At 38.9% G+C, this 20,000-nt stretch overlaps 1 protein-coding gene and 1 long non-coding RNA gene across 8 annotated transcripts in view; one reads left to right on the forward strand and one right to left on the reverse strand.

Annotated features, from left to right (window-relative positions):
• LOC121827137 (uncharacterized) overlaps nucleotides 1-1,269 on the reverse strand; it is an 80,953-nt gene extending 79,684 nt beyond the window's left edge. Inside the window, exon 1 of the long non-coding RNA XR_006069231.2 lies at nucleotides 985-1,269. This is a non-coding gene — a long non-coding RNA (uncharacterized LOC121827137). The remainder of the gene's footprint in view (nucleotides 1-984) is intronic.
• Nucleotides 1-20,000, forward strand: part of Zfhx4 (zinc finger homeobox 4) — a 179,203-nt gene that overhangs the window by 895 nt on the left and 158,308 nt on the right. The window contains exon 1 of one of the 7 annotated variants that reach the window (XM_042270772.2): nucleotides 1-67. This exon is cut by the window's left edge and continues 414 nt beyond it. The exons of 3 other annotated variants lie outside the window; for them this stretch is intronic. The gene's annotated coding sequence lies outside the window, so the exon portion shown is untranslated. Of the gene's footprint in view, nucleotides 68-832; nucleotides 965-1,449; nucleotides 1,898-17,865; nucleotides 18,319-20,000 lie in introns of those variants that run through there. 3 more of the 7 variants (XM_076563775.1, XM_015996585.3, XM_076563776.1) reach the window with 3 other exon arrangements.

Raw genomic sequence — 20,000 nt, forward strand, 5'->3', positions numbered from 1 at the left:
CCCTCGTCCCCGCACCCCATTGAGATGACGCTTCCTCGGCACAGATCCTCCGAAAGTTTGGACGTTGGTCGGTGGGGCTTGGAGCCCCCTCTCCTCTCCTCTCCTCTCCCTCGACCCTCCCCTGCACCTTTTTTCGGTTTCCTTTTCTTCTTCCTTTTACCTTCCCCACCCCTTCGCAAGTTCCCCGGAGGGCGCTCCCTGCGCGGGGCAGCAGGAGGCCGGGGCCGGTGCGCGCAGGGCGCGGGGCTCAGAAGGATGGGCGAACGCGGGGCTGGGCTGCAGGTAGACACCGGTCTGCCGAGCGGCGGCGGGCAGCGGCAGGCCCGGGCTGCTCTCGGCTGCGCCGGCGCCGCGGACCCTGGCAGGTCCGTTAGGAGGCGGGATCTCCCGGCCTCAGGCTGCGGACCTGGGGGTGGAAGCAGCTTGCCCGGGGCTTGATCGCCGCCTTAAGAGGACACCCGCGGCTGGGGATCAAGAGCCTTTGCTTTTTTTTTTTTTTTGGTTAAGGGCAAGGGTGTGTAGTGTGTGTGTGTGTGTGTGTGTGTGTGTGTGTGTGTGTGTGTGTGTGTGTGTGTGTGTGTGTGTGTAAGTGTAAGGGGGCTGTGGTCGACTATGGGAACTGATTCATTCCTTGCCCCCCCCACATACCCCGCTCCAGGGTTCCATGTCTGCAAATGAACTTCACCTTCCTAGCTTCAGCCGGTACCATGCGCGCCTTCTGGCTGGAGAAGCTAGGCGAGCGAGCAGGGGCTGGAATTCGGCGGGTCTTGTCTTTTTTTTTTTTTTTTTCTTCCACACCCCCCCTTCTGCCTTCCTCCCTTTCCATCCTTTCTACTCTTTACTATCAGAAAAATAATAATAATAATAATAAAATTTCTCGTGGAATTGTATAAAAGTTCCTCAGCGATGGTCAAGTTGCAGAAGGTTCCCCATCCAGCCCCCTCCCCCAGAAGACGATGCACTGGTTTGTATTTCTTTTGTTACCTGTGATCCGGGCGGGGGGATCCTTGCAACGCTGGGTCTGGGGTCTGGCCCAGATATGAAGCTCCAGCGGCGCCTTCGGCTGTGTCTCCACAGTTCCGTGCGGTCCTGGTGAGGTTTTAGCTACCGTTCGGTGAGACACCCTCCTTGTAGGTACCAAAGGTTCAGATCACAAACACGGACACCCCCCCCCCCAACACGCACACACACTCCGACCCCTACACACACACACACACACACACACACACACACACACACACACACTAGTCAACACTCACAGACACACATTCGCCCCACTCCCCCCACCTCCAGCCCCCACCTTGTCTTCGCTCTCCCCCTCCCCCAAAAAGCACACACAGAACAACACCCCCCCCCCCCAACCAAACAAAAACCCAAAGACAAGTTCAGTGGCTGAAGATGGTGGATTGACACCGACTCAGAGGCAGGTTCACCAGGAAATCTGGCGTTCCCGATTTCTGACAGTCGCATTTCCTCCCCTTGACCCCCCCCCCCTTTTATTAACTCTGTTCCATGTTTAATCAAGGATCATGTAGATGGCAAAAGGAGAGACAGAGAGAGAGACACGGGGGGAGAGAGAGGAGAGAGGAAGAGAGAGAGGGAGAGGAGAGACAAGAGACAGGAGGTTTTTTTTTTTTCTTTCTTTCTTTTTTTTTTTTTTATTGTGTTCTCCTGGATTTTCAGTGGCTTGATCCCTATAAACGTGGAGTGGTTAAAGCTCATATGTAGTATTATATTTTTAGTTGGGTGGATGGATGGAAGAATCAGGGAGAGGCTGCGGCTGCCGCTGCCTTTTCGTTTGGTGCTTAGATTAAGGCTGAGACTTGGCTGCGATTGGGACGACAGTGACATGGGCATCGATCGCTTCCATTGAGAGCAATGCAAAAACACAGCCCGGGTATGTAGCACTCTCGCTGCCCTCCACACTTGCTTTACTTTATATTTACTGACCAAACTGGCAGAGCAAGCTCCGACTTTCTTTCTTTCTCGCTTCTCGCTCTTTTCTCTTTTCTAACTGAAGAATAAAAAGAATGGTGTGTATAGGATTTGTTGAGAAGGATGGGTTTAAATAAAGCAGAAAGGGAATACTTGGGATTATTTCACTTCATCTGTGACTGTGTTTTAGAGTTTTTCTTCTCCACTGAGAAGCATATTAAAGAAATTGAAGATTTTCTTTCCTCATCTTTAGAAAAAGAAAATAAAAAGTAAATCCTTAAGGGAATGTTTGATATTATTCAAGGGCTGGAGTTTCAAGCAGCAGGAAGACACACACAAATAAAAGATGGCTAGCCAGCTGTTTTAACCTCTGGCACCTGGCTTCAGTGAAGGGATCATAAGGTTCATACAGTTGTTTTTCTAATGGTTTTAATATTTATGGCGTAAACTGTGGAGAGCATCGCTGTGTGTTTATTCAATAGCTGGCTGCTCTTGTATTTAAAAAGTAAACTCTTATTCGAGTGTTTTCCTTTTTTATAGCAATGGAGATAGGGTCAATGAAATATGAGGGTAGCACCATAAATCTGAAAAGTGAAATGTACCCGAGGAACAAAGAAAGGTCAGGTAAACCAGCTGTGTAAGTCACAGCAGCAACACCCACTGTGGGCTGAGGCAGAGACAGTGGCTCTGGTTCTGAGAAGTGAAAGTTGCCACTTAAAGTTAAAAACAGGCAACCATGTTCGCCTCCATTGTAATCTTTGGCAGTTTTGGGCAGAGTAACCCAACTCTGTTCATTAATTGTGAGCTAGTTGGGTTATTTCAAAGGTGCTGCAGCAGCGGGGGAAACAGAGAGGAGGTTAAGAAAATTGCTGTTTAATATTGCAGAATTTACTGCTTCCATTCTGACCATGAGCCTAAATTTACACAATGAAATCTGATTATCTCTAATAACAATATTAGATCCTGCACTGGATGGATGAGAATTGAGGTGGTTTTGTTGATTGCAAGGGTTTAATGTTGCATTTCAGAATCTGATGTGGTTTGGCCTCCCTTCCATTAACTGGAAAACCCCTGAGGTTTTACAATTATTTCTTAAAGATAATACATTTAAGATTGCATTGGTAGGCTGAAGAAAAGTCATAAAGGCAAGAAGGGAAGCCCTTAATAACTCTTGAGGTTCAGACATGTTCAGCAGTTAGATTGGCTCTGACTTCACCAAGGGTCGACAATGTGTCATTTCCACGAAGCCAAATTGCCCTCTGCCTATATGATATTAATGTGCAAATCAATATTTCAGGGATTAAATTTCCCTTCTTCATTTTTTATGGTTTCTACCTCAATAAGTCTCAAGTCTATTAGAAGAGGCTGGATGATTTAAAATCTTTCACTGCAGAATGGCTTGTCGTAGTCTTGTTTCACAGACCATTTTAGGTTTTTCGTTATAAAGACTAAAGGTGCCCTACAGAAGTTGTGAGGCAGTGTAGAGCCAGGGTCAGGAGTGTAAAGCTCTCCTTCAGTTAAAGCTGTGGTGTATTGGGAATGTCATATATGTGTTTGTGCATGGTATATACGTTCTGCTGCTTTAAAAATATTATGTTAATCACCTATTGATTTATTTCAAAATCAATTGATGCTCCTTTCTTAGTAGTGATTTGTTCAGCATTCTTGAGGACTGTGTTAATTTTCCAAAACACTATGCATGAATTAGCTTGGTGTGAAAGTATTGGAAGGAAGAGATTTTTCATGTAGCAACGTTTTCCTAAGAAGTACTTCTAGAAATCATTGTTTCTGACAGTAATAATCAAGTGGTGCCTTTTGCATATATTCTTGTCATAGCTATCACTGAGTTTTCTGCCTGACTGACTTAGCTGGTATCTGTTCAATGAGGCCTCTTTCCATTCTTCTTTATATTTAGTTTCTGGCACTTAGTAGGAGCAATACTTCTTGAGACTTTCTTGGAGAAACACAAGTATATCAGAAAGTATACCAATTGATTGGAAAATGTGAAGTAGAAATGGGGGGAGGGTGGAAATGAAAGACTGTGACTTTATCACGTAATCTTCGGAAGGCCTACTGCCTATCATTTGGTCTTGTTTTATAGTCTTAAACCATCTGGACCAAGTTCCGCACAGCTGCAAGAATTTCATATGTGATAGAACATTTTTTCCATTCAGTGTGAAATGTTCCTTCCTAAAAAACGTACACCAGACTCGCTTAATTTAGTCTGTTAAAAGGAATGCACATGAAAAAGGACAAAAGGCTCTTTAATCTCTGCAAGCTGTTTGTTTTCCTTAAAGATTCCTGTGTGTTTGGGTTTGAAAAGTCATGTTTATTGAGGAGATGATTCTGAGGTGTGACACTAAAATAATCTAGGATTTTTGGACTGATGGCAATGCTCCTACCCAATTTACAGAACTACTTTTTTATGCCTGTCAAAACACAGAGTTAATCTATCCTTATTTACAATTAATCTCAATAAAATTAATCTTAACTATGCTTTATTTAGTGGCTTAAAATATCTAATTATATTCAATTAACTGCTGTTATAGTAATTAACATTGCTTAATTGCCTCTGCATATATTTATGTAAAGCTCATTAGTTGCTGCTCTCTCCTTTTCCCTTTTCCACTTGCTATTTTTGCTATTGTCAAACCATTTTTATCTCCCAAGACTTGACAGTGGCAATAGAACAGAATCTTTTGTAACACTTTCTGGAAATGAGTGGGATTGCTCTCCTCTTTCAGACACTTGTTAGGAGCCTTTAACTACTACTCTAACTGGTACCCTGTCTTTATTTTCCTTTCCCGGATTTCTAGTACTCTCACAAAATATTTTCTGCAATTGTGGCTAGAAATATGAGAAGCCAGGTTAGGCTTTGTATTCATAAATGAAGAGCTTTTCTGTGTCTGCCTAGGGGCTGTCCCCATAGGCAGTGTGGTTTTTCTGTTTTTGTCTTTTGGGTGTTTTTTTTTTTTTCCCTCCTCTAAAAACCATTCTAAGGGTTAAAGACTTGGCCAAGGTTCAAACTGAGAAGCGCCCAGGGAAAGTGCATGTGAATATGTACAAGTTTCATGTAATTAGTGCTTAATTATATTAACATATGCAAATTGTCAACTTAGGAGCTTGTTGAGCTGGCAAAGATCAGCTAGGCACAATTGCTATATTGTTCTGAAACAATAATGGATTTCAAGTTGGATTGTGGAAACACATAACTAGCTATCTAATTTAACTCATACCATGGTGAAATTTCATTAGTCTCCATGGAGACTGGTTTAATTGTGCTGACTAATGTTCTGGGCTGCAGAATGTCCTAAAAAGAAATCGTTGTTTGCCTAATCCACCTTACAATGACACTTGTTTGTACATGTTTCCCTTGTGTGGGAATTTGCATATGCAAATAAATAGTTTCTCTGCCCCATTTGTCATGGCTGTTCATTACCCATGAAGAGGACATTGTTACTCGGCTGTTACTGAGTCTCCCAAGACTGGATAGTGTCAACCAGTCCAGCTACATTCTTTCATAATTTGTTTCTGATTAATAGACCAGAGTGAGCCTCATTCTCTTTGGGCATCTGCAAATCAAGGTCAGTCTCTGAGAAAAAAAGAGTTTCTGCAGTAACTGAAGGACTTTTCTTCTGCCTCTGCCTTCTGCTTTTATCCACCCATTGCTTAACAGAATGATATTTAAAGTAATGTGTTCTTGTTCAAAGAATGTCTCTACTAATAACCACTAGTTTCCTAAAGCAAAAAGATAGGAAAAGAAAGGAGATTCTCTTATTAGAATATTAATCCTGTTTTTGACAGAAAGGTAAACTGATATAATTGCTTTTCAGTTGAAGGCATGGGGGTTTATACAAGTGTGAAAGCATCGGAAAAGGATTAGCATTTTTTTGCATAGTGAAAAGCTCTGTTGAATAGGGATCCAAAAGGTTGACTGAAGGACTAAGATGAAAGGAAGATGAAATCGCAGGCTTTCTTTCTTTATGTCTATGTTCTGCTCTCTCCAAAGTTATGTTTGTCCAAGACATGAGCAAACAAGCGGTGACTGGGGTTTCAGCAACTTTCTAAGATGTCCTGAGTTTTCATCATGATTGGGAAGAGATGGATGACGATAGTGCAAGCTAGTAGTAGATGATCACCAGAGGTATGCATGTGGAAGGCTTCAAGTAACAGTCCAGCCTAGCCAAATATTGACTACAGAGTGTCAAGAATTCCCAGCACTTTTATGGCAAAAAATAGTTATTTTAGGAGAAGCCAGTGGTGTGGCATAACTGTCCAGTTCATTTAATTACTGACCTTCTAGTACTTCCTCCATTGATAAGAAATAACTACCTCAATTGACAGAATACTTCATTGGGGGCAGAGTGGTGTATTTTGACTTTTGGCAATGTTAAGTGTTTAAGTGGTCTATCAGCTTTTGCAAATCAAGAAGGGATCGCAGATGAGAATACAAAGTTGTCTTCTTAGACTTTAATTCATAAAGTTCTGAATGCAATCTTCTGGTTAGTTCAGAGGTGTACTCTATGTTTATTAAGTAGGTCTTTTGAAAGATGTCTAGGAGCTCTACGTTTACTCAGAAACATGTGCAGTTGAGTTTTTCCTTGTCACTAGTCAGAGCTATAATTGGTTATCAGTTGACAGTGTAAACAGGTCTCTTGATGAAGTTTCTTCAGCCATAATGAGGGCAGTGAAAATACCATGTGTTAAGACACCTTCGAAGGTGAGAACTAGTTCTTTTGTATATATGCAAATCAATAGCAGAATAGATCAGTATTTTCATACATTTTGTATAAATGTATGCATTTTACGCAGTCTCTTTCTAATTTAGAGTCACCACAAATGATCCATGGGATCTATGGGGAAGGCTGCCCCAGAGCAGAGCTAAAAGATTCCACCAGATATGATCCTAACTAGTCTATGGCTAGGCAGAAGAACTTCCGTTTGCCTCATCACTTTAGTGGGTCCCTTGCTGGGGTTCTGTTATGAAGGTTATATGGAAACTTGAGAAATCAAAAGTGTTTTCCTATAAATGAAAGTGCATAGGTTGCCTCTTGAATACAGCATATTGTAAAGGAAAAGTGTTTGATCTTTGTTATAAAGTCACCCAACTTCTTTACTAGAGTCCTTTTTAAAATTTGTCAAGAAATTCTGGATTGTTTCAGAAACTTTTATGGTCAACTTTATGATATGCTTGAAAAAAAGTCTTAAAAGAACAAAAACATGCACATGGAGGCTATTTTTTACATGAATAAGGGTTTATTAAGGTATTTCCATAAGAAAAATGTGTTAATTTAAAAAATAAATTCATTTGTATTTTAAGACATTGTTAAGCAGGTACCATGTGCTGTGACTGGCAGCATGCCAGCCACCGTGGATGAGGCTCACACGTGGGTGAATAGTAGCTTAGGTGATGTCTGCATTCTTAGGAAATGGGCAAAAGCCCAGGGTATTCTGATATCAAGACCGCAAGAATCAGACAGCAGAATATCTGTTTATATGTGAACAGATGGACACACGTGAGAACTGAAAATGCACCATTTCTCTTAGCACTTGTTTTACTTATCCCTGACAATGTAACCGAAATCTTAGTTCACTCCTGGTCTTTGATGGCTCAGGACAAAATGGGCTTTTAATGAGAGCTCAGTGGCATTATTTTCTTGCATGAGGATTGGGCTCCTTGCGATCTTGCTGGAGTTGATACTGTGTTAATTCCCCCATTTCAGAGGTTCACAAGTTGCCTTGAAAGTCTGATATGGTTTCACATTTGACATACAATCCTCTGGTCAGAAATGGCTGTTCTCTACTCCCCTACTCAAAGGATTGTGAGTGAAATGAAATACTTGCCACTGAGGAATTTTTGAATGTATGCATGGCATGTAAAAATAGCTTTGACACTAAAGTCATGTTTGGCAAGAGGCATCCCTAATATAATTATCCACTTTAGCATTCTAGATTTTTTTTTAAAAGTCAGAATTGGAGTAGACTAAATTGGTTCTTATGCCAGACAGTACTAATCTCCAAGCAAACTTAGGTGTTTTGGTCAGTTAGGAGGCTGGCATAGCAGCATCTAATGTTCCTGTCCGATGCCCCCGTCTGTCCTGAGGACATAGCAATGCTCAGATGATAACTGGGTAGCATATATTCTAGCACATGCCTCTAAAAACAAGGTTTATTGATTGCATTTTGTCCTTGCTATAAAACCAGAGAACATTCTACGAATATTTACTTAGATCTAAATCATTTTAACCAGGGAAAATTGACTTTTGTGTTAAAATATGCATTTTATTACTGTCCATAAAGTTCTTCTTCTTCACTACAAAGGAGAATGGAAATTCATTGGTGTAACAACGTTAAAATACAAAAACTTACACTCTGCTGTGTGTAACCTGGCTGTATTCTTAAAATCAAAACAAAATAAAATTTGAAGAGGAAGATTTTAGAGAACCTTAATATTTTCCTATTTAGAAGAATTATTCAAAGAAGCTGAAATATTGATTCAACTTTCTTCCCAGGAAACCTTCATGAAACCTGTATTCTCTATATTTCAGTTTGTAGCACTTTTAAAAAATCCATAAATTTAGGAATGATATAATTTGTACTTAAGACTTCCTGAATCTATTAAACAAGTTGTTTTGTTATGTTTTAGTGGATACAGTTATGTTTAATTTTTGATAACATGTCCACTCCACTCACACGCAAACACACACACACACACACACACACACACACACACACACACACACACCTGTTCCTTTTTAAATTGAATGCTTCTCTTTGCTTCATAGATATATTCAGTAGCAAACCATGAAAATTTCCTCCGACAAGCTGAATTTCCTTCATTTTCTAAGAATTGGTCAAAATAAGCTCTGTAGGGGAAAAAAAAGCAAGGAAGTTGTTGATACCACCAAAAACTCTAAAGACTGAATAGTCAGAGAACAGCCTTCCATCCGTTTAGTTCAGTTCAGCTAGCTCCTTTGTTAAATCGGAACTGAGTTCCTAAGAACTAATCAACTTAGCCATCATGCCAGGACAGTGTGAAGACAAGAACTCTATTCCATCCTTCAAGGGTTGATGCTCACCCCAGTGTCTTGTATGTTTGGGAAGGGGATTGTTGAATGCATGCAAAGGAAGGTTGCAAAGATGAGGAGGAGAAGCAGAGAGAAGTGTGTCATGGCAGTCCAGCAGGGATGTTGTTTTCTCTGAGAAAATGTGCTTTCTGCTCCTGAAGGGGGCAAAGCAGAATCCGGGCAGCCTCCCAGCACTGTGACTCTTATACATACTTTTGTGTTAAGTAACAGGTTAGTCTAGGTGCTCTGAATGGCTAAGAAGACTCTATGATTCATAAAAATACTGATGACCTCAGTGACTTAAAATGCATTTTTAATAATCATGAACATGGTGTGAACAAGGAGAAACTTTCCGTTCTCTGTGCGGGAAGTAAATGAGGACAAGGTTGTGAAGTTTTTGAGGCAGCATCGTGTCCAGAAAGAATGCACATAATTCAAGCCAGCCCACCCTTTCATTCTGTTTACTTTGGATTCATTTTACTTTCAAGTAAGTTTATTTTATTTTCACTTAAATTTTAGATGAGAATCTACTTAATTTCTTAGCAACCTAATGACCCATAGGCATCATGTCTCTTACAAGCTATCTTGATTAATTTAGATTTGTAAGCGACCCTGTCCAAGTATTTAATCTTCATAAGCCTCAGTTTCCTGTTATGTGTCTCCAGGTTTGCTGAACATAAGTGTTGTGAACTGCAAAGTAAGTCAGCGTGGTGTGACATGATACATGGTCACTGTGGCCTTTGCTTCTTTCTTTAATAGTTGGTTTTAATGAAACATTTGGATGGGGATTGTTTGATATTTTAAATCTACAAGGATCTGAGTAGAGTGGCCCATCTCCCTGATAAGAAGAGATAAGAATTAGGCAATGAGTATATCTAAGAGGTAAGGAGGGAGATAGAAGCCTTCTCACTTCTTTTTCTCCTTCGTAGGTCTCTAGATGGCATATAGCTTGGCAGGTGGCTCTTTCTCCACACCATTATCTTCCACTCCATCATCACAACCTAGTTTAGATATGAGGGCTTCTAGATATTTAATGTATTTCTGGTTCTTCATTTTTCTACACAGCAAATTAGGACAGAAACAGTTTTTAAATAATTCAGACCTTGGTCAATTCACATAAACTCAAGAGTCCTGGCTGTCCATTAAATACAATAATAGAAAAGACCACAAAGCTCACTTTAGTCTTGCAGTGAACTCAATCTGCTTGAGAGCCTGTGAATTAGAGGGCTTTCCAAAACTGGCTTATATGCCATAGAAACACTTTTCTATGTGTTTGTTATTAAGAGTTTTTGATATGTCATGAAATGAATATCAGTCCTGCTGCTCCATGGTGACCTATTAACCAAAATTTTTATCAGCCTTGAGGAAAAAAAGTTTCAAATATACATATATGTAAATGTATACAGAATCATTAAACCATCTTGAGAAAAATTTTCTTTAGCATCCACTTGGCTTAATTATTAGGGTAAATAAAAGTTTTGCCTTTTTAAAATAATGCATTATTTGATGGAGGACTATCCAGTTTCAAAGATGATAGACTGCCTAAAAGTTAATGAATATATAAATGCAATGTTTTGGACTATCTAGAAACTGAACTATACTTTTGTTACAGTTTTCATAATACTTTAATTCCTAATAACCTTCCACTGTGATACATGTTTATACATGAAATTATTGTTTATATTTATTATGGAAATATAAGTGGCCTTGGATTATATGTGTTTAAGAGTTCTTCAAGTGGATTGCAGCCTCTATGGAGGCAGGTTCCCATCCGTTTGACTACTGCATCCACAGTGATGGGCATATTATTGGCAACTTCCTGGAGCTCAAGCTGCTGAGTGACTTACTAATGATTATCAAAAGCACACACTGAAATCTTCAGTTTATTATGCTAGCAGATATTGCTCCCCCTCTCAACTAGGTACTGAAAAGAAGTGTACACTCTTAAATTAGTTGTTCCTTTTCTGGAAAATTCCTTAGAGAAAACTTTTAGGGCAATGTAAATGAGCATTTATGTTAGAGATCTAGATTGTTGTAGTCAGAAGGAACAGGGCACAATTCCCTTTGCAACTGATAAGGAAGCTGAAGCATCTAGAAGTTCCTGGGAAATATCACATAATTCAGAGTAGATGAGGAGACCTGGGTTGTGTGTGTGTGTGTGTGTGTGTGTGTGTGTGTGTGTGTGTGTGTGTTTGTATGTTTGCTACTTTTAAAAGGGTTGTTTGTTTGTTTGTTTGTTTGGTTGGTTGGTTTGCTGGTTGGATGGTTTGATCTGTAAACCAAGAACATTGGATTGCAGGTGTCTTGAGTCCTGTGCTAACTCTTGTAACTGACTGGGCTAGCTTTATAAAGCTAAGTGAGTAGAGATAGGGCCACAATAATCTAAAAGGTGAAAAGTTGAAAAAAAGTGGGAAGGGATATTTCCTTCTCAAAAAGAAGCAGGCTACCAATTGATTAAGAGTCATTCTGGTTTGCCAGAAGTCCCTGGCCATAGAAGGCTGTTTAAGTATTCACTGTCAACAAGGAAATCATGGACAGCACTTAAAGCGGCTCACCTCTGATTTATTCATAAAGCTCACACAAGCACTTGGCTTTGTTCTTGCTCTGAGAAGGGGACCGATGCCAATAAGAGCTTCTTGCATGGTCCAAGAGTGAACAGCACTTTACTACCTCAAAGGCTGACCTCCTTTCTGTGGTTTGTTATGGGAGAATGGCCTATGATTGGCTGTGTGTTCTCAGAAGATTGGAGAAAAGAAATTATAACAAGAATCTACTGTATAAATTCCATAGTGTATGTACCAAGAACTTGCACCTGGAACTAGGAATCTTAGTAAGCCTGTAGGTGGAGGTATTTATGCTAAAGCAAAGGCTTGCCTTTCAAATAACCTAAGAGTTTTACATTTAATAATAATTGAAAAATATTGCCTCTTTCTAATTGAAAACTATGACAATGTCGTAGTAAAACTGGTTTTGACAGTCTCTTACCCCACGAAAGTGAATAGAGGTTTAATACCATAAAGAGGGTAAGAATAAACTAGGTGCAGCATGGAGTAGAATTGAAGAACAGGACTGCTCTACCCAATGATTAGCCATATTTATCAATAATATTACTTTACAATTGATGCTCTACCTCAGCTGCTCATGTTGAGAGGACTGAAAAGATATTTAAATGACAGTCTGACTCCCTGGTTTGTACTGACCAGGCGTTTAGTGGTGACTTAACTCCCCAGAGTAACATGTATTACTCTAGTGTTTCCCTAACACAAATCCAGTCACATCGAGCTCTCTTTTCTCCTTTGATATAGTTGGTTATTACCTATGGAGCATATGTTTACACACACACACACACACTCTTTCCTCAAACTTTTACAATACATTACAGAAACCCAAAGAACCATTTTAGAGATGGTGATGAGAGTTAATGATGTATCTTTAGATAAAGCTGTACAATCACATCAGAGTCATCAGCTCATTTGTCATGGCTGGAGTGAAGATGTCAGGACCAATGAGTGTATGAGCACAGAAGGGGCAAAAGGGCTTTTGGAGAGACACATTTTTGTACTGGGAGCCAGCCATGGCTCAGATTTAGCTCCAGGGAAAGATTGGGATTAGACAACGCTATGGACAAATCCTTAGCATAACAAAATGTGTTGGAGAAATGTGGAGAGTGGGAGATGTAAGGACTGACACAGTTCTGGAAATGTGCTTTAGACTGCAGTTGGGAAACTATGGAATTTCCAAGGCATTTGTTGTGTGTGTGTAGGGGGGGTATCTATTTAAGACACACTGAAACTACATGCTTGAGATAGCATGAACTTGTCATATGCTAAACATGCATACATATGCCCAACATGTATACCTGGCCTTTATGTTTAGCTGCATTTAAAGAGTTCCAATCTTCTATCTAAAATCTATGTAAGGAAATAGCATTTGCATACACCCAGGTAACATTCAGGTACTAAATGCTTTTGACATCAGAGTGGAAGTTAATACTTAATTTCAATAACAATTCTGACAATGAAATACTTGTGACAGTTGCACTTACACAAAATCAAGAAGCTAATTTTTCCTTACACAGAGTTCATTGCGAAACATTAATTGAAAAGTAACAGGTTTTCTTTCCTTACACAAGTTTTTATCTCTGATAGACCAATCCTAACAGATTTATTTCATTTTGGACCCAGTTAACTGTTCTCTTTCAGCTGATGTACCCATACAACCTTTTCTTGTTTAATTCCATTGATTTACAGTGTTAAAGTGAAATAATCTGATACCTGTTTCCTGCCCTTTGAGTATCTGTCGTCAAAGACGCTGATTAGTTTCTCTCCTAGCTCTTTAGCTGTTTTAAATGTATAATTATCATCGCATGTCATTTGATAGCTGCACTAATTGCTGCCAACTATTGTCTGTTTGCACTTAATGCTGAAACCTGATCAACATCCTGCTTTGGTTGATGTTTGATGGTAAACTTTAATTAACTCTTATTGCATTGAAGAAGAGTTCAGGCTTGGTGCTAACTAATCATTTACCTTCATTATGTCCTGACAGCTCCACTTGTCCTTGGTCCTAATAGATATACCAGTCAGTAAACAAACCTGCAAACCCCATGTCTCGTGGTTGCTCCACACTAATATTTTGCTACTTAATGTGTAAGATAATTGGGCCCAGATAATTATTTAGTTGGCTTCATATCTCTAGCTTTTCAGACACTAATCTTAAATTTCTTCTTCATGCTAGACAATTTCATTTTAATAGAAACTGTAGATTTGAGCTTACATTACTTCTTCAACATGGTCCTGGGAACATGCATCTTTTGAATCAATACCATTAAGCTTGTCTCCTGTTGGAATTCTTGTAATTATTTTTCCTGAAATACTTTCCTGTAATGATATTGAAGTTAAAGTAATCAGGTTACCAGCAGATCATGTAAAATTCAACTCAAAATTGCTGGTTGCTTGATTTTAATTTGTTTGACATCAAGTTTGTTTGAAAAGGGATAATATGTGGGTAAACCAAGGATCTTATAATTATGGTTGACATTTGTTTGTTTATAATGAAATCTAATTAAACTTCATAGATTTAAAACACAAAAGTTAATTACTGAATTGCTCACTCCACTGCTGGGCAGCAGTCAAATCAACTTTTAGGGGAAAGACAGAGGAAGAGACAGAGAAAGGCAGGGAAGGAGGGAGGGAAGAGAGTGATGGAGAGAGAGAGAGACAGAGAGAGAGAGAGAGAGAGAGAGAGAGAGAGAGAGAGAGAGAGAGAGAGAGAGAGAGAGAGCTCACAGACAAAAGGCCCTTCAAAACAGAAATAAAATAACCATCTAATCTTAGTGATCAAACATAAATTTGCCAAGATTTCATCCAGAAGAACACTTGGCATTCCACTTATGTTCTCTATTATGTTAGTCCTAATGTGGTTTTTTAATATAAAGTCATTTGAAATATTTACATGGAATATAAAAACAGTTGCATTTGGAAAACTGTAAGAACTCTAAGATTTAGATATAGAGCAAGAGTCACTTGGTAGTCATTTAAAGAATTATGCACGTAACTTTCTTTGTTAAAACTATGCAAAATCATGTAAAAGCATTAAAGTCATTGCTCAGAGAATAGGAATGTTTGCTGGAATACCTGAACTGTGATTAGTTTTATGAAGGTAATTATGGTTGGTTCAGCCTGCAAGGAATGGTTTTCTAATATACTTAACACTAGTGCATTTATTGTTATATTGGTGGGAAGAGTGAAACACAAATAATCATAAAATTATTTCCCTTGTAAATAGTTGTTAGTAGTTCTGTGTTTTCTTTGTGACTAAAGAAGGAAACACACAGATAGGCATTGAAACATATTGTCATCATACTGCGTATATGACAGTGCCTGTGATGGTTGATGGTTGGTGCTAAACTACTAAATCTTTTGACACCAAACACTCGATAATTAAAGATACATTGTTTACGCCAACGGGGATAGATTTTTTAAAGATTCCTGTGACTATTAGAATTGCTATGACCTAGATATTCAAGTTGTTTTAAGCGAGAGGTTAGCCAATTACATTTTAAAGATGGACAATACAGGTGCAGGAAAGACACGACAACTTTGATTTATATATTTCCAAGACGTTATTGAAGAATCCATGTTTTCCTCTGAGGAAACTGAAATGATTCCATGTTATTTCTTTATATTTAAGTGTTATGCACGGAAACTTTCCAAATATCATAGGAGCATCTGGGAGGGACCCGAGAAGAAAGACTAATTGGTTCCCCTTTATGATGCTTTGGAATTTAGAGTGACTTACACAATATTGTAGTACTTCCAGGGAATACATTAATGCAGTCCCTCACTGAGTTTTAGAATTATGTATTATTTAGGGAAGAGATATCTAAAAGATCATTTAAAAGGGGAAGGTGGTGACTTGCCGGGCGGGGGGGGGGGGTGTCACTGGCACTATTTGGTACTTTTCTTTTCTTCAGGTGATAAAAAAAAAAGTCAGTGTAGTCTCTGAGTATTGGCAAAGAACAGGTTTCTAGTAATACTGTAGGTGGTTGGATCCCCTACCCTTTAATGAAGCAATCACCAAGAAGGCTGAGTGTCAGCTAGAATACTAGCAAAACAGAATAAAAGAGAAAAGCAAGAAAAGGCACAGGGCATAACTGCAGTTTGTGTCCTTGCCTCACACCAATGCAAACTATTCATTTCCAATTAGAATGAATAAGAAAATTAGAAATCAACTCTATTGGTCGAAATTACCCAAGTTTGTTTCCAGAGGTAGCTAAAGTGTTGGATCCATCTTGCCCACTGATTATGAAATTTTCCTGAAGCAAACAAATAAAATGAGTCATATAATAGCATAATTTGGTTAAAGAGGGACTATTGATTCCCTGTAAGCAAAGTAGCTGGAGTTTGATTAAAGTTGTAAAGAAAACTGAGCAAAATTCCCCTTTCCCACAACTAATCTAATTAAGAACTATTGGACTTAGTGGAAAAGTATGCCTCTCCTCATTTGCTCCACAGCACATATGTTTAATGCTATGTAATTGTCACATAACTTCCATGTAGATTTAGTGATCTGAGAGGGAAGGAGGGGGAAGGAGCCTCGGAAAGAAGAAGAGAGGAAAGAAAGAATCAAAGAGGGAGAAGACGATGCTCCGGCCACAAGGGTCCTATTTATAGAGAGGGGAACCAATCTGCCCTGAATCGCTCATTTAGATTTTAATGAGAAAAATAAGAGGGAAACAAGGAAAAAGGACTTAGTTGAGTCACACACGCATACTTGTCTTTGTAAACTTTCCCTTCTTAAAAATGTGCTTGTTCTAAACGCTGAATATATTTGGTTACATCCTTCTATTCAAACTTAATTACCTTCTCCCCTTTGTCATGACATGGGTGGAAAGTTTTTGCCGTGTCAGGAGAGGTCGTCACACATTCTTTTGCAGTTCGCTTCATTAATTCCTTCTTGCAGAAGCATTCTCTCTCGTGCTGGGAAGGTAGAAGGGTGTAACAGAAGAGCCCTGAAACATCAGCAGGAAGCTCTAAGCTGGTTAATGCAGTATAATTGTCTGGACATAGACTGGTCTTTGTTTCTGTGGTTCACTCTGAATCAGCTGTAATTAACTCCAGAGTGTTTCCAGATTGCCAGCAAAGAAAAATTACAGCTTTTCTGTTTTAAATTGTAAAGCTCACAAACATTAACTATGGAGATTGCCTTTACTTTGATATATTTCTATCCTGCATGAAAAAAAAAAAAAGCTGACTTGACTACCCCACCCCACCTCTAAAAATGTGCCTTTGTGAAGTTACTTGATATAGTGTCTGCTGGAACATAATGGTCCTTTAATCGTTGGGTTTGAAACCTTTTTACTTAATATTTTCAATCTTCTGCCATCTCCTTTGCTAATATTTTTAACATTGAAGTGGGAAAAGTTATGCAATTTTTTTTCTGAAATATTAACACCCGACTGAAATAAGCAAATCACTGTGAAGGCTGCCTCAAAAGAGAAGCATCTTCAGGGCTGGAGATCAAATATGTCTTCTCATGGAATCAGGCCTTCCAACCAGGTACCTCACCTGTGTTATGACATATCAAAAAGAGACTCTGAGGAGAGGACTATCTCACTACCTCTTTGCTGGGCTTAGTGAGCCACACCCTTTTCCAAGCTCCAGTTCAGTAGTTTGGAATTATGAATTCCAGCATGGATAAAAATGAAGTAGCGGTGTGAACTAATGCAGCCCAGCACACAAAAGATCTGTCAGCAACTGATGCAAAAAAAAAAAAAAAGTCCAGCCAAAAAATCTTTTTTTTTTCTTTCTTCTGAATTTAACAATGAGGAATTTAAGCCTCAATGTGGCTTTAGCAAGCAAAGAAAAGAAGCTCTTGGTGTCTGCATAATACCACTTTGATGGATTTTTTTTTCATCAGTTCTCTGTACGTGGCAACAAATAAACAAGTATAATTATACTTGTGAAGGCCTATTCATTGCTTTGTCAGGATTAGATATATGTGCCGTTTTCACACTGCGCCTCTCTTTTGTCTTTGCCTAACTCACTATGACATATTGATAGAGGATTTGGAATGGGGAAAAGGCCACAGCAGAGGCAGAGATGACCTTTTGGAAACTTGATATAACTCAAGGATTTTTATTTATTTTCTTCTTTTTTTTTTCTTCAAATTTGTAACTTGTTACCAAATTCTCCTGTAAGCAGACAACTTTTAACCCATTTCAGTTGGAGTAAATAAAGACCCAGAGTGTTAGGAGATAGCCAGGGAGCAGAGGAAAATAAAAACAATAGGAGGAGGAGGAGGAGGAGGAGGAGGAGGAGGAGGAGGAGGAGGAGGAGGAGGAGTGCCCTGCTCTTCTTTCCCAGCACTTAGCAGAGTGGCTAACCTTGCGTTCTGTCCCCATTATTCTGGCCTCTTGATCAGATCATGTTCTTTTTAATCATTTCACAAACACTGTCTCACTGGACCGGAGAAGAGGGCTGGGGTAGCCTCAATTAAAAAGCAGAGGTAAAACAGGCCTCTGGTTTTGGGTTCTAATGGGAACTCTGAGTGCTGAATGCAAAGGCATTCTCCTATTGTGCAGGCAGTACCCCCTTTCATTAGAGGGCTCCTCTTAGGTGTGTTTGACCATTTAGCAGAGCAGTTTAGGCAGCAGTGACTGCAGAAGAAAGCAAAGCAGAAGGAGAAAAAAAAAGTTCTTTTCTGCATATTGTCTGCTGCTTCCGAAAACAGGATTTGACACGATCAAAGCCACTGATCTTGTGAATTTCCGAGTACCAAAAACCGTGTACACGTATTCTAAGCAGACCAGCAGGTATGTATCGCTCTGAATTTAGCATAAAAGATAGCACAGGTTTCTCTAAGGAATTTCCTGAGGACTTTGTGATTTTTAAAAATAGACCATTTGGCAGTAGAGACTAGAAATTGGTGATGATTAAATAGAAACTAGCTTTGATGGTGAAGAAACTTTCGTAGTGAATTCATGTGTTGTGCAGTCATTTAGGAATGGTTCGATGGTTTAAGTTAAATGGTTCTCTTTGCGGTCTTCATCGTGGGGTTTTTATGACGCTTCACAAGCTTCCTATAAGAGTCCTGTCGGTAAAAGAAAAACTTCATTTTGCAGTGATGAGAATGAATCTGGTGGCATCATGGTTAGTGCCATGGAACATACTAATCTCAGTAGCCCTTTAACCACACAGGAGAAAGGGTCCTATCAGAATGCACTGACAAACTGCTACCATGAAAATCAATAGCTACATAAAAATATTAAAATCTGGTAAAATGTTGCTGTCTATGCCAATTTAGAGAGTTTTGTTGTTGTTAGTTTTAGAGAGAAAGGTAAATTTGATTGTATAGAAGACATATGTTTTACCTGGTTTCTGATGAATATGCATCTTATTGAGATGAAATTGATAGACACTTGGATGTAAAATTATGAAGAAGTACTACAACAAAATACATCATACTACAATTCTGATATGAATTCCTTTAACATAGTTTCTATAACTTATACTTCCACCTCTTTTCATACAAAATGAAAAAAATTGGATCTATTCTATGTAGAGAAATACTGAGATGATACATTGTAGAGCCCATGTGGCATGTAGCATATGCCCTTTTTTGTGAGCTAAGAACTGTGGTAAAGATAAAAATAAAATGGAATTGAAGTGATAATAATAATAATCTTATTATTATTATAAATAATATAATCATAATGGTTGTAACTCGGAAACCCATAATCTGTCCACTGCTTAGCAGCCTTTCTTACTCTTTGGAGGACAGAACTTCAGTTCCACATAGATCTATGCATAAACCGGGTCTTGTCATTGAGGCAAAGGCTCATACCGGCTCCTGGAACTTCCTGTTTAATCCACTAATCTAATAGCATCATTGCTTTCATCCCAAATATCCAGCCTTTGCTGGCCTTCCTTGTGCTCTTCAGATCAGTTCAGCAGTGTGTTGTATTGTTGGCATTTTGGCTACCTTCAGTCTGTATACGTTATGCAGAATCAGTGCCTGGAAGGTAAACATTAATGTTTGTGGACTAATTAGAAAACTATTAGGTTTTTATGCTTATTATGATCAAATTATTTCAGAGATTTTTTTAAAAGCCACATGCATGCCATGAAGATAATTAACCTGCAGCTCATCCATGATTAAAATTACACACTAAGCTTTGTGATGTTTGCCCCATAAGCAATTAGAGTGTCATTTTAACCGTCTCAGATACCAAAACGAATTTTGATTTTGTCATCAATCTATGAAGATCATTTGATGTATTTTAAACTGATCAATCCTTCTTTGATTTGGCTGACAAGATTAGATTTGATTACAGTAAGAGCGTTACTGAGTTAGTCATCATACTTAGCATGCCTGTGACCTTCAGTGACATCCACATTTTAAAAGAACTTTCTGAAAGAAATTTCTAAATATAGTTGAGCCCAATCTTCTGTTTTCCTTTCTTCATAGCTCTCAGCCACTATGAAGGCTGTATCA

This window comes from Peromyscus maniculatus, chromosome 2 (genome assembly GCF_049852395.1).
Source record: "Peromyscus maniculatus bairdii isolate BWxNUB_F1_BW_parent chromosome 2, HU_Pman_BW_mat_3.1, whole genome shotgun sequence".
Classification (NCBI taxonomy): domain Eukaryota; kingdom Metazoa; phylum Chordata; class Mammalia; order Rodentia; family Cricetidae; genus Peromyscus; species Peromyscus maniculatus.